This window comes from Pteropus alecto, unplaced genomic scaffold (genome assembly GCF_000325575.1).
Source record: "Pteropus alecto unplaced genomic scaffold, ASM32557v1 scaffold17, whole genome shotgun sequence".
Taxonomy (NCBI): domain Eukaryota; kingdom Metazoa; phylum Chordata; class Mammalia; order Chiroptera; family Pteropodidae; genus Pteropus; species Pteropus alecto.
The window spans coordinates 3,058,104-3,068,670 of record NW_006440645.1 but is presented as its reverse complement, the minus strand read 5'-3'; the positions used below and the strand labels follow the sequence as shown (position 1 = coordinate 3,068,670).

Below are 10,567 nucleotides of genomic sequence, written 5' to 3'. Positions count from 1 at the left end.
TTATAGAACACAACATCAAAAAAATACGTGTATCTCCACTATTAAAACGTATCCCAAATTCGGGATTATAACAATGTGACTTACAGGTAGCTTTCAACCAGGAAGCGTGACACCGACTGTGCGCGGATGGTCCCCAAGCCCACAGTTTATTCCCACCTCCATCCCGTCAGTCGCCCGCTAGTCATTTTCAGGACGCTGCACATCCTGCCTCCGAAACCCCTCTCCCCTCCGCCGTTTACTCCGTACAGAAGCAGGAAGCAGGTGCTGCCTCTGCTCTCCCAGTCAGAGATGCTCTTTAATCTCCGATTCCGTCATCAGCACTATGGCCTTTTCTTTCCTTTCTAAACGCTAGCCCTGGTCGCCTCATGCCCGGAGTCCTGGACCAGTGTCTCCGTTGATATTCTTGCTTCCAAGCAAGGACAGGACGAGCAGCAGGGGAAGCAACATCCCGGTCGGAGTGCTGAGTCGGACTTTCTGCTCTCACCTCACTGGTCTACCCCTCAATAGGTGTGTGACTTTGGGCAAGTCATTCTACCTCTTTATGGCTCTCTTCCTCATCCACAGAATGAGGATGAGAATGGCACTTCTCTCGTGGAATTATTATGAATATTACAGGAAGGAATATGTGGAAAGTATTAGAACGACATCTGGAATTCTAGCCAGCACTCGACATATTCGCGATTAAGACACCAGATTCCAATCCATTTGATACAAATATCTTAGCATCAGCCTTACTATAATACCAATGAATTCAACCGTTAAATACAAATGTATTTACCAAATGAGAGTCTGTTGTGTACTAGGCATTGTTCTAAGAACTAAATAGAACCAGCAAACTCGCTGACAAAGAGGTGGGTAAGGGAGATACAGACAATAAACGAGAAAACAAATATGTAGACAATTACTTTACATCATGGTAATGGTTGTAATATTATGATTAAGACAGAACCAGATGATACAGGAGGTGTGGCTACTTTAGACTAGGAGGTTAGAGAAAACTTCATCAAAAAGGAGACACGTCTCTTTAATGTCATGTAGATGGTAGTATATAATAAGTTAAGTTTTGGTTTCTGAATATAGTAATATAGGGTGTGGCCAAAGAAACAGAATGCAGAGGGGTCCGGGGAACAGGTGGATCCCGACTCCAAGACCCGGGAGACTAGGGCTTACTAGGACCCAAAGCTGGTCCATGAGCCTGTGCTCCCCAGCAGGGACGAAGCCGTACTCAGCACCCAACAGAAAGGCACGTTTACTATACTAGTCAAGCTTTTGTTTGTTATGGGGCTGGCTCAAAAGATGAGATAGAAATGTCAAGGCGAAATGCGTTGCCAGAATTCCTGGGGCTTGGCTGCTCAAGCGGCAGAGAATCTGCCTAATATTACGACGTGTGGAACATTTCTACCCTCATCCTTTGTGCATGAGACTTTGTCGATACCTTGTTGAAACAGGTATAGTTAGTTTGCATGTTATTGTCCTGATCTTAAAGTCTAGTGCTTATTTTTAAAGGAATTTTTATTTGGGAAAACTTGCATTAAGGAATGCACTGTGGCTTCTAGAAATGATGAATGATTGCTCATCAGCTTTTCAATTATTGCTTCAAAAATTTCGCAAAAGCTTGCTTACTGGTTTCCAAATTTGCAGTTGCCTGTCATTGCTGAAAATGTGAGCAAATTTTATTGATCTAGATTTGGCATTCGATAAGAAATACATTCCAGTGTTTTACCCAGCTCACACCCCTTATTTTAGGAATAAAAAAATGAAGATTCGTGAAGATTAAGCTACTTGCCCAAGAGCACGGGGAATGTTAATGAAGAGCAGATGCTGCCACCATCGGGGGTTCAGAAGACCCCTGGCTCCTGCTCTGACTTTTCTACTCATAATACAGTCTCTCGCGGTTGGTTTTGTTTTTTTTTAAACGCCTATAGCACCTGGTCTTCCTAGGTGGTCTCCCATCCAAGTACTAACCGGGCCCGACCCTGCTTAGCTTCTGAGATCAGATGAGATGGGGCACGTTCAGTGCGGCATGGCCATAGATATTCACAGTTGTTTTAACAGCTCTTATGGTGGGCGAGTGATCTGAGTTACTAATTTATACTTTAAGAGGGTAAAGCCAGGTCTTCTATTTTACAACTTAGAAAAATGTCAGTGGTTCAGGAAGGTGAGACCCTATTGTCTGTCTCCAGGTAACTGCAGCTGCAACCATCGTGTGCTCATGTTGCATTTGAGAACACCAACGTGTTGGAGGACACATGGCTGCAACGATCCTTCTACATCACCAGGTTATGATCGCCTTCTTCCTGATGTTCCCAGCACCTACACCTTTCCTCCTAAATTGACTGTCCGGAAAACATCATGACTCTAAGATGACACAAACCTCTGTCTTTACACCATTGCGCACTGAGCCTGATTGCATACGGAGAGAAACTCACCTCCGTGCTGGCTCTCAAACTGTTATCCAGCCTGGACTTCTGTCCTGATTTCTGCCTCCACCGAGTCACGGGCTACTTGGCCTCTGCACCTGGATATAATAGACATCTCCGTGTTAACAGGCCCAAAACTAAGCGCTGGCATTTCCCTCCAATCCTTATGCTGCCCTTGGCTTCCCTTTAATTCGGCCTGTTAAATGTTTTTATTTTTTAATACACTAGGCGAATGTTTCCTGTTCTCTGGCTTTCCTGTCTTTAGATATATCTGCATAGCTGTTCTACAGTATGACTTGATAGTCAGTAGCTGAAGTCTTGGCAGGTCCCTCTCTGAAAGCTGAGCTTCTGCTGAGACTTGCTGTTCCCTGGGGAGCTCAGGCATATTTGTGTGCCGCTCCTGACTCTGTTTCAAAGTTACACACGAAGGCAGACCAGCTGCGTATAATGGAGCCTTGGCTGATCTGGTCTCTTTAGCGGTTTCTAATCTTTAATCTTTAGGAAATTGGAGTGAGTCTCATGCATCTATCTTCCTTTATCCCAGTGTTTGCAATTGGACTAATCATTTATTCCTCAACTATTCGATAGAGTGAATGTGTTTCTTAACGTTTTGTTCTATTATGATTTTGCCACGCAATATTTTAAGAATTGCCTATAAAAGCTCTCTTGGCAGTAGAATTTTGCTGAAAAACACAAAGGTAAAAATACATATTTAGTTTGAGATTTCTCCCCTCATCATTTGGTTTATACCAAGTCAAAATAAAAGACAATACATGGTTAGTTTCATTTGTGTCTGGATATACTTAATCATACAAGCATGTTTTCCAAAACTTATTGATATTTATTATAAAATATCCACAGTCAAGACATGTGAGATTTGAATTTAAAAAAATACTAACAACATTACTGGCTGGGAAAACTCAACATTGTAAATCTATAACGTCTCAAAAGTTATACTTAAAAATTTAGTGCATTAGCAAATCACTACCCCATAACATGTTAGAGCTTGACAATATGACCCTAAAATTAATTTTAAAGAATGACTAATAAAAAGAGAAAAACACTGAAAAAGAATAAAATTAAGGGAACTTGTTCAACCAGATATTAATATATATTCCTGACTCAAGAATAAATATATCAATGGACAATATAAAAAGTCCAGAAACAGAATTAGTATATATGATATGAAATCATATCATATCAGTGGTGAAAATAATTATTTAATTATTGGTATCTGGACAACCATTTAACCGCCTGGAAAAAATTAACCCAAATATTCACTATCCAGTCATATAACTTCCACAGACAGTAATATTTGAAATCGATAAATATGGTATGATTTAAGAACGGTGCCCTATATACTTGTGATGTGGCAGCCTAGCAATAAGAGATTACAAAAGTGCTAGAAAAATACGTGGGCAGATAATCATACATTCTCCGGGATTCTACATCAAAAGCAGAGAGTATGAAGGAAAAGGAATGACTTTACTACGTAGAATTTTAACACTAATAACAGATAATGAAAAGAAACAAAAAAATTATAGCATTTAAAGATAAATGACAAACTGAGAAAACACATTTTTAACATATTTGTCGGACAAAATATTGATATATATATACACCATGTTAAAAGTTTTTACAAAACCTCAAATAAAAGATATACATCTTCTCAACAGTAAAGAAAGCAAAAGATAATAAATTCGCAAAGAAATAATAGGCTACTATTTCCATCATAAAATTGGCAAGTCTAAAATATTTATATTCAATACTAAAATTGGTAACCTTTTAGAAAAAACGGGCAATTTTATAAATTCTTATTGAATAAGCTGTTCTAATTTTTCTGAAAACTTTGAAATGTTGTTTCATGTTTAATCATCAATTTTACAGCTAGAAAATTGTTCAAAGGAAATAAAGAAAAATTTGTTGGCATTCATATTTAACTATTTATGATAGCAAATTATTTTAAAACAAGTTAAAAACACCGTAGATAATTTGCCAAACAAAATTTATTGGCTCCATCATTGGTTATATGTTGTATATTAATTTTGTTACTAAGAAACGTGTTTAACTATTATCTAGTAAAAAAACAGGCTGCAGGCAGTATTGATAGTTTATATATACTCATGTAGGATTAGCTGTAAGGGTGGGATTGAACTGGGCAGTAGGGAAATCTAATAAACCTGGTAGCAAACCTGAGTGGGCCACTCACTAGCCATGTGGACATACTTCATGATGCCGAAGTCCTACTCCTTTGTAATCTCACACACGTTTCAGGGAGCATGAAGAAAGTTCAAAGCAGCACTGTTCCCGATACCCCATCTCTCATAGAATGGGTAGAAAAAATGAAGCCTGTTCACGTAACGATGAAAGCAAACAATACAGCTACACGAGTGAGACTCTCATACACAGAACGTCGAGTCAAAGAAACATGACATCTGCACGCAGTATGATTCTATTTCCATAAAATTTAAAAACCTAATAAAAACAGAACCATATATTATTTAGGCAAATAAGCATATGTGGCAAGACTGTGACAAAAAGCAAGGAAACAATTATCACATGAGGACCGTCATTTTCTCCAAGGGGGCAGGAAGAGGGTGTTAGAACCAACGGCCCATGGTTCTGGGGTGCTTGCCGTGCCCTACTTCTTGACTTTGGTGGAGAAGAGGGAGGGCATTGCATGGGAGAGCCCATTAAAATTATTCACTAATCCACACGTTTATATGTTTACTCTCGATATGTGATATATTGCATAAGAAGATAAGGATTTTTAGAAGCTGGCGTTTTGTTTCTCTATGAGAAGTATCCAGTCCTTCGGTCACCAGGCCGATGGGCTATGGCACATGGTGGGTTCAGAAGGAGTGAGTCGATCCCCTCCCTTCATGTCTGTCATCCACCCTGAACCTCCGCTCACCTGCTCCGTCCGTCTCCCGCTGCAGGAAAACACACCGGAGTCTGTCCGGCAGCGGGATGCGCTTCGCCGCGCCAGCCCTGCGCGTTAGCCCGTTGCCATGAGGACCGACATGAAGCGCTAACGAAGCTGATGGCCAGGGGTGCGCGCCCTCACTTTCTCAGGCCCAGATGTGGCCCGAACCTAAGATCCTATTTGTATCTACTATAAAAAACGAAAGTAACTAAGGCTAGTTCTAAAAAAAATGGTAAGTGGATAACAAAACACAAGAAAAATGGGAATGCCCTTTAAAGTAACTAAAACATCTATTAGTTCTATAATGAAAACTAAAAAAATGGATCGATAGTGTCAAGACAGACAAATTTATATGGAGTTAGGTGATAATACTGAGATTTATCTTTCATTTGATCAATAAAGAAAAAGAAAAAACAGTTTAAGCATCATCTTTATATATGAACTACAGTACATTTTTCTTATTACTCTCTATAAATGACGCACTGCTGAATACAGATAATGGCGCTTAAAAAACATTTTCTAATATCCAGAGATAAAGGAAAAGAACAGGCATATTAGTAACCATAAGATATTTTATAGAATAATAACTCGAGAAAACAGAATCTAAACTACGTATTTATAATCTTTAAAGAGTTAAAATTTTAAGAAAGTAAAAGATATATGCAAGAGAATATAAATAATTTATTAAATATTCTCTATCAACTGTTATTTAAATTCCCAAATAATGCTGCAATTAAATTTGAGAATAAGCATTATAATTGCCTCGACTCAAGACAAAATGAGCTATCTCTGGAAAGCGTGCGTGTTTATATAAAATATTAAGTCATTTTTACTTTTTGGCTTTATTAAATAAAATTATGACTTAGCATCTTGAAGACATTTTCTTAAAGGGAAAACTTCAAATTTAGAACAAGTCACTGCTTCTTACACACATTATACTGATAGTTTCTTCTCCAGTTTTCATTGTCCATCGGCCAAATTCTTTTCCATTTCCATCTTGTCCCAATTTCGAAATGCTGCGTCTCTTTTGTATTTATGCGTTGTTATAAAAATAGACGCTATTTCTCTGATTTGGATTTATTTAAACATGTTTACTTTAGTGCTAGTCTTAGCTTAGCCTCCAGCTACCCCCACTCCTTTGATGCGGGAATGATGAAAGGTAGAATAAACCCAGAGAACGAATCCCATTTCTGTCATCTAAATATTCAGGAATGGACAATGTGCCTTTGCAAAGCAATGACCCTGCCTGATTTATTAGCTTCTCCTTCTGGATTTATCCATGTGGGAAAGCATCGCCAAAGCTCATTTGTCTTTTCCTGCCGAATCCTCAAGTCATGATATTGAGGTACTTTGTTTCACAGAAGTATTTTTAAAAGGTGGCTACCCTTTCCCTGTGGGACATTTAAATAATAATAAAAACCACTTTCAGTGAGGATCTGGGAGGGCTGCTAAGGAGAAGTGGGGAGGAGCAAGCAGGGCTCTGCATGGGTCTCTGAGCGGCGAGTTGGACTTCAGGCTTCTTAGGTCATCATCCCTCTCTGCCCGGGAGCTGGCTTTGCTGGATGGACATTGTTTTTCTCTGAGAACATCCAGCTCTTTCTTTGCAAGGCTAGACGTTCTCTTTATTAAGGACGCGAGGATCACATTTCATTGTTCTCAGTACTATCTACCAAAACTTTTTCTTTTTAGCTCTCGAAATCGTTTCCCTCAATATTCAATTTAGAACATAAAGAAAACAGAATAATCAGGTATTTTTCATCATCCTAATATTTGAAGGAAAGTCTCTCTGCACATAGAGTTAAACATTTAGAATATTTTTGTTAGGATAAATAACACGAGATTTTATAATCCGCCTTATCCGTGTTATGGAACAGGACACCGAGGCCAAGAAATACAAAGTGGACTCTGGGAGCAGACAGAGCTAAATCTCTGGCTTCCCACCGCAGTCCACTCGTGAGCAGTAGTCTAAGGCTGTGTAACCATTCTGTGTTTCAAAATAATAATAAAGGAAAGACAAAAGAACTCAGGAATAATTTAGACTGAGGTATTTTAGAAAAAAAGTCATAACCAAATTTGGCCATATTATCTATGAAACATTGTCATGAACGAAATTACTCAGACATTTGTTTTTTTCTTTATAAATGACATTTCTTCGCCAAAAATAGTCCCTTATATCCTCCTAACGCTCTCCACTTGCGAGCACCTCACGTCCCGGGCACGGGAGGGAAAGCGCAGGCTGCCCCAGCCACGCTGCCTCCCCAAACACTCGCCTGCTGACTTCAGTTACACTCCACACGCTCATCTGCTCGTCCTGCGCTGCCGTCCCCGGCTCACATCTCAGTCTTCTCTATCGCAATGTGACCGCACGTGTCATTCGCTTCGTTATCTCTAGTGCCAGCGCTATGGTTGTCATTCAATTAGTATTGGCTAAGTGGATCAGTATATGAATGATTGCTTCATCATAATCTCCCAAGGTAGTCTTAAACTTCTTACATATAGTTTTTTTTAAAAAAAAAACATTCTCAGTGTGAATGAATGAATCCGCCTACCTAGGTTTTAGAACAATAAATCTACTCTTCCTACTCCCTGCCCTGAATATAACCATGATGTCAACCCACGAAGGGGATTATTATAGGGCATTCGCTTAATAATTACACTTTAGCATGCTATGGAATTTCAAATAGAGATACATTTAGGTTCACTATCCCCTGTCAAATTACTTCCAGTATGTTTCAAAGCTTAATAAAATGTATTAATTGATATTCTTGCAGTTTAAAAGGATGAATGTAGCCCTCAAAGTTTTAATGAACTACCGGAGAATAACAAAGGTCCAAAGGAGAAATATATAGAATCGACATTATCACAGCCAATTAAATGTTCTATCCACCTGAGCTTTCACAACATGGCAGAAATAGAAAGAATTGAGAAGAGGTACAAAAAATAATCACAATACCAGAAGATAAGAAATGAAAACCTGAAATGAAGAACAGAACTGTAAATAACAATAATGATAATGCGAAATATGCCTAGATATTTCATTTTTCTGACACATGTGGAACCAAAGAATATGATATCAAGAGTAATATTTAGCTGTCCATAAGTTACCAGTAAGATTATGCGAGTGGGGATGTTCGCTGTTTATTAATTTTTGTACCTTTCAAAATATCAAATGGACATTTATTACTTTTACACCTATATGAAAATAAAAAGACTGACTAGAGAAATTACTCAGTCCTTATAGTTCTTGAGCACTGAAACATTTTACCGAAAGAGGATCTGAAACATCCATCCCAGGAGATTATTAGAAATAGGATAGAGACAGATTAGTCTGGAACAGGTCAAGTAAAACTTGCTTAAATGGTGACCTTTACATCTGCTTTCCATCCTGTAACGCCTATGATTGATCCTAAGTGCTGTTTAAAAACAGAAAAACTGCTGATTTTTAAGGAAACATAATCTAGCATGCAATAGAAATAAATTTTTGTTTTGGGATCTGGTAAAAATCCATAAATTCATACCTTATTACATTAACAAATAAAACTTTTTTTCTCTCGTTTTCTGAGATTTCTCTAAATATCAGATTTTTTTCTTCTCTCTCTTCCAATAAATGTCTCTTTTGAGGAAATTCGGGAAGAAAAATCACAATAAAACCACAATCGATTATTTAATGTGGCCTTAGTCACACATTAATCTAAATTTATAAAATAAACACTGTGCATAAGACGCAATATCACGAGCCAAGGAAGACAAGGATCTCCCAGTGCCCCGAACCACGATGCGCTGAAGACAGATACCAGAGCAAAGAGGAAGCTCTGTACAGACGTAGGCTGAATATCTTGAAATTGCTGACATTTGACTATTTGGACCTAAATATTGTAAGGCATGCTTATTTCCAAAAAAAAATCACACCATAAAATGAATTATCATCATACAGTATCATATTTCACAAAATAAATAGCATTAAGATAAATACTACTCAGATGTGAAATGGGAAATTGCTGTTTGACTCTTTTTGATTTTTGGTCTAGAAATTCTGTTTTGTCTTTTCTATAAGTATATTAATCAAAACCTGCTCTTTGATAAATCCTTTAAAAAGAAGCAACGAAAAAAGAGAATAAAAATAATTTTATGATGGCTATAGATATTAAAAATTGTATCAAAAAAATAAAACGAGCAAAATGTAATTTTCATTGATAAGTAACTTACGTACCATATGACATAATTTTAGTTTCAAATTCCAAATGAATCTTGGTTAGAGGTCACTTTTCTAGTTATTTTCAGGTCTCTAATGTTACCAGCGCAGATATATATCGATCAAATCATAGTAATACATGCATGTATTTGTGTAAGGATATCATTCTACTATTTTTGCTACATTTCTTTAAAATCCCCAAAACAGAGCACCGTAGGTATTTCTCTCAAGAGGAATAGAACTAATCCTAAAATCATTAGGTAAAAATGAATTCTAAAAAGTATTTTAGAAATTTTCTTAAAAACCTAAAATTTAGAAAAGACATTCTAAATTAAAATTCTGGGAACATGAGGTGAAGACATTTTATTAATTAGGTGAATATTTAATGTACTTTAAATATTCAACAGAATCCCCCCTGCAGGGCAAACAATATTTATAGTGTCATTTCACCCTTGACTTCTAAGGAGCACACTTTACCCTTTACTTTGTAAGAAGTTAAGAGCCTTCGGCCAGAGCAAGGGGCTCGCAGGCAGTCCCCAGGACTGTGAAGTCACACAGGGAGGGAGCCCCTTCCACTTATAGACTATTTCTACCTCGTCTATCAGACAGTGGAGTCTGATTTCAATTACGCTTGATCGGTTCCTATATCGGTTGCTCTTTCTGCCAAAGAGACTGTCTCAGAATATTTGGGCAAGATTTATACACCGAATCAGTCCCTGCCAGCAATTCTCCAACTGAAGTCATAAAACCATTTGTTGATGTTTAAATCTCTAAAAGTCAGGGGGATGGGGCACTAAATAAAACCAGGAATAGGGGATGTTGAACACATCCCTTCACTTTTTTAACCAACTCACTTTGATGACAAAGTTTGACGCTCCATTCGATCACTATTCCTTTTAATTTTCAACTTTTGTTATATTTTTTTCACATGTGTGAAAACAAACTTCTCTTCTGTCTGGCCTAAGTCGCTCATTCTGATTTCATGCCTCCTTCTGCACTATTTTTATTCTTGACATCTTGATACTTCCT

General features: G+C 37.8%; 1 pseudogene; it reads right to left on the bottom strand.

Moving 5' to 3' along the window:
* Positions 1 to 1,916: 1,916 nt before the first annotated feature.
* On the bottom strand, positions 1,917 to 2,035 carry LOC112484675 (annotated as a pseudogene).
* Positions 2,036 to 10,567: the final 8,532 nt, after the last annotated feature.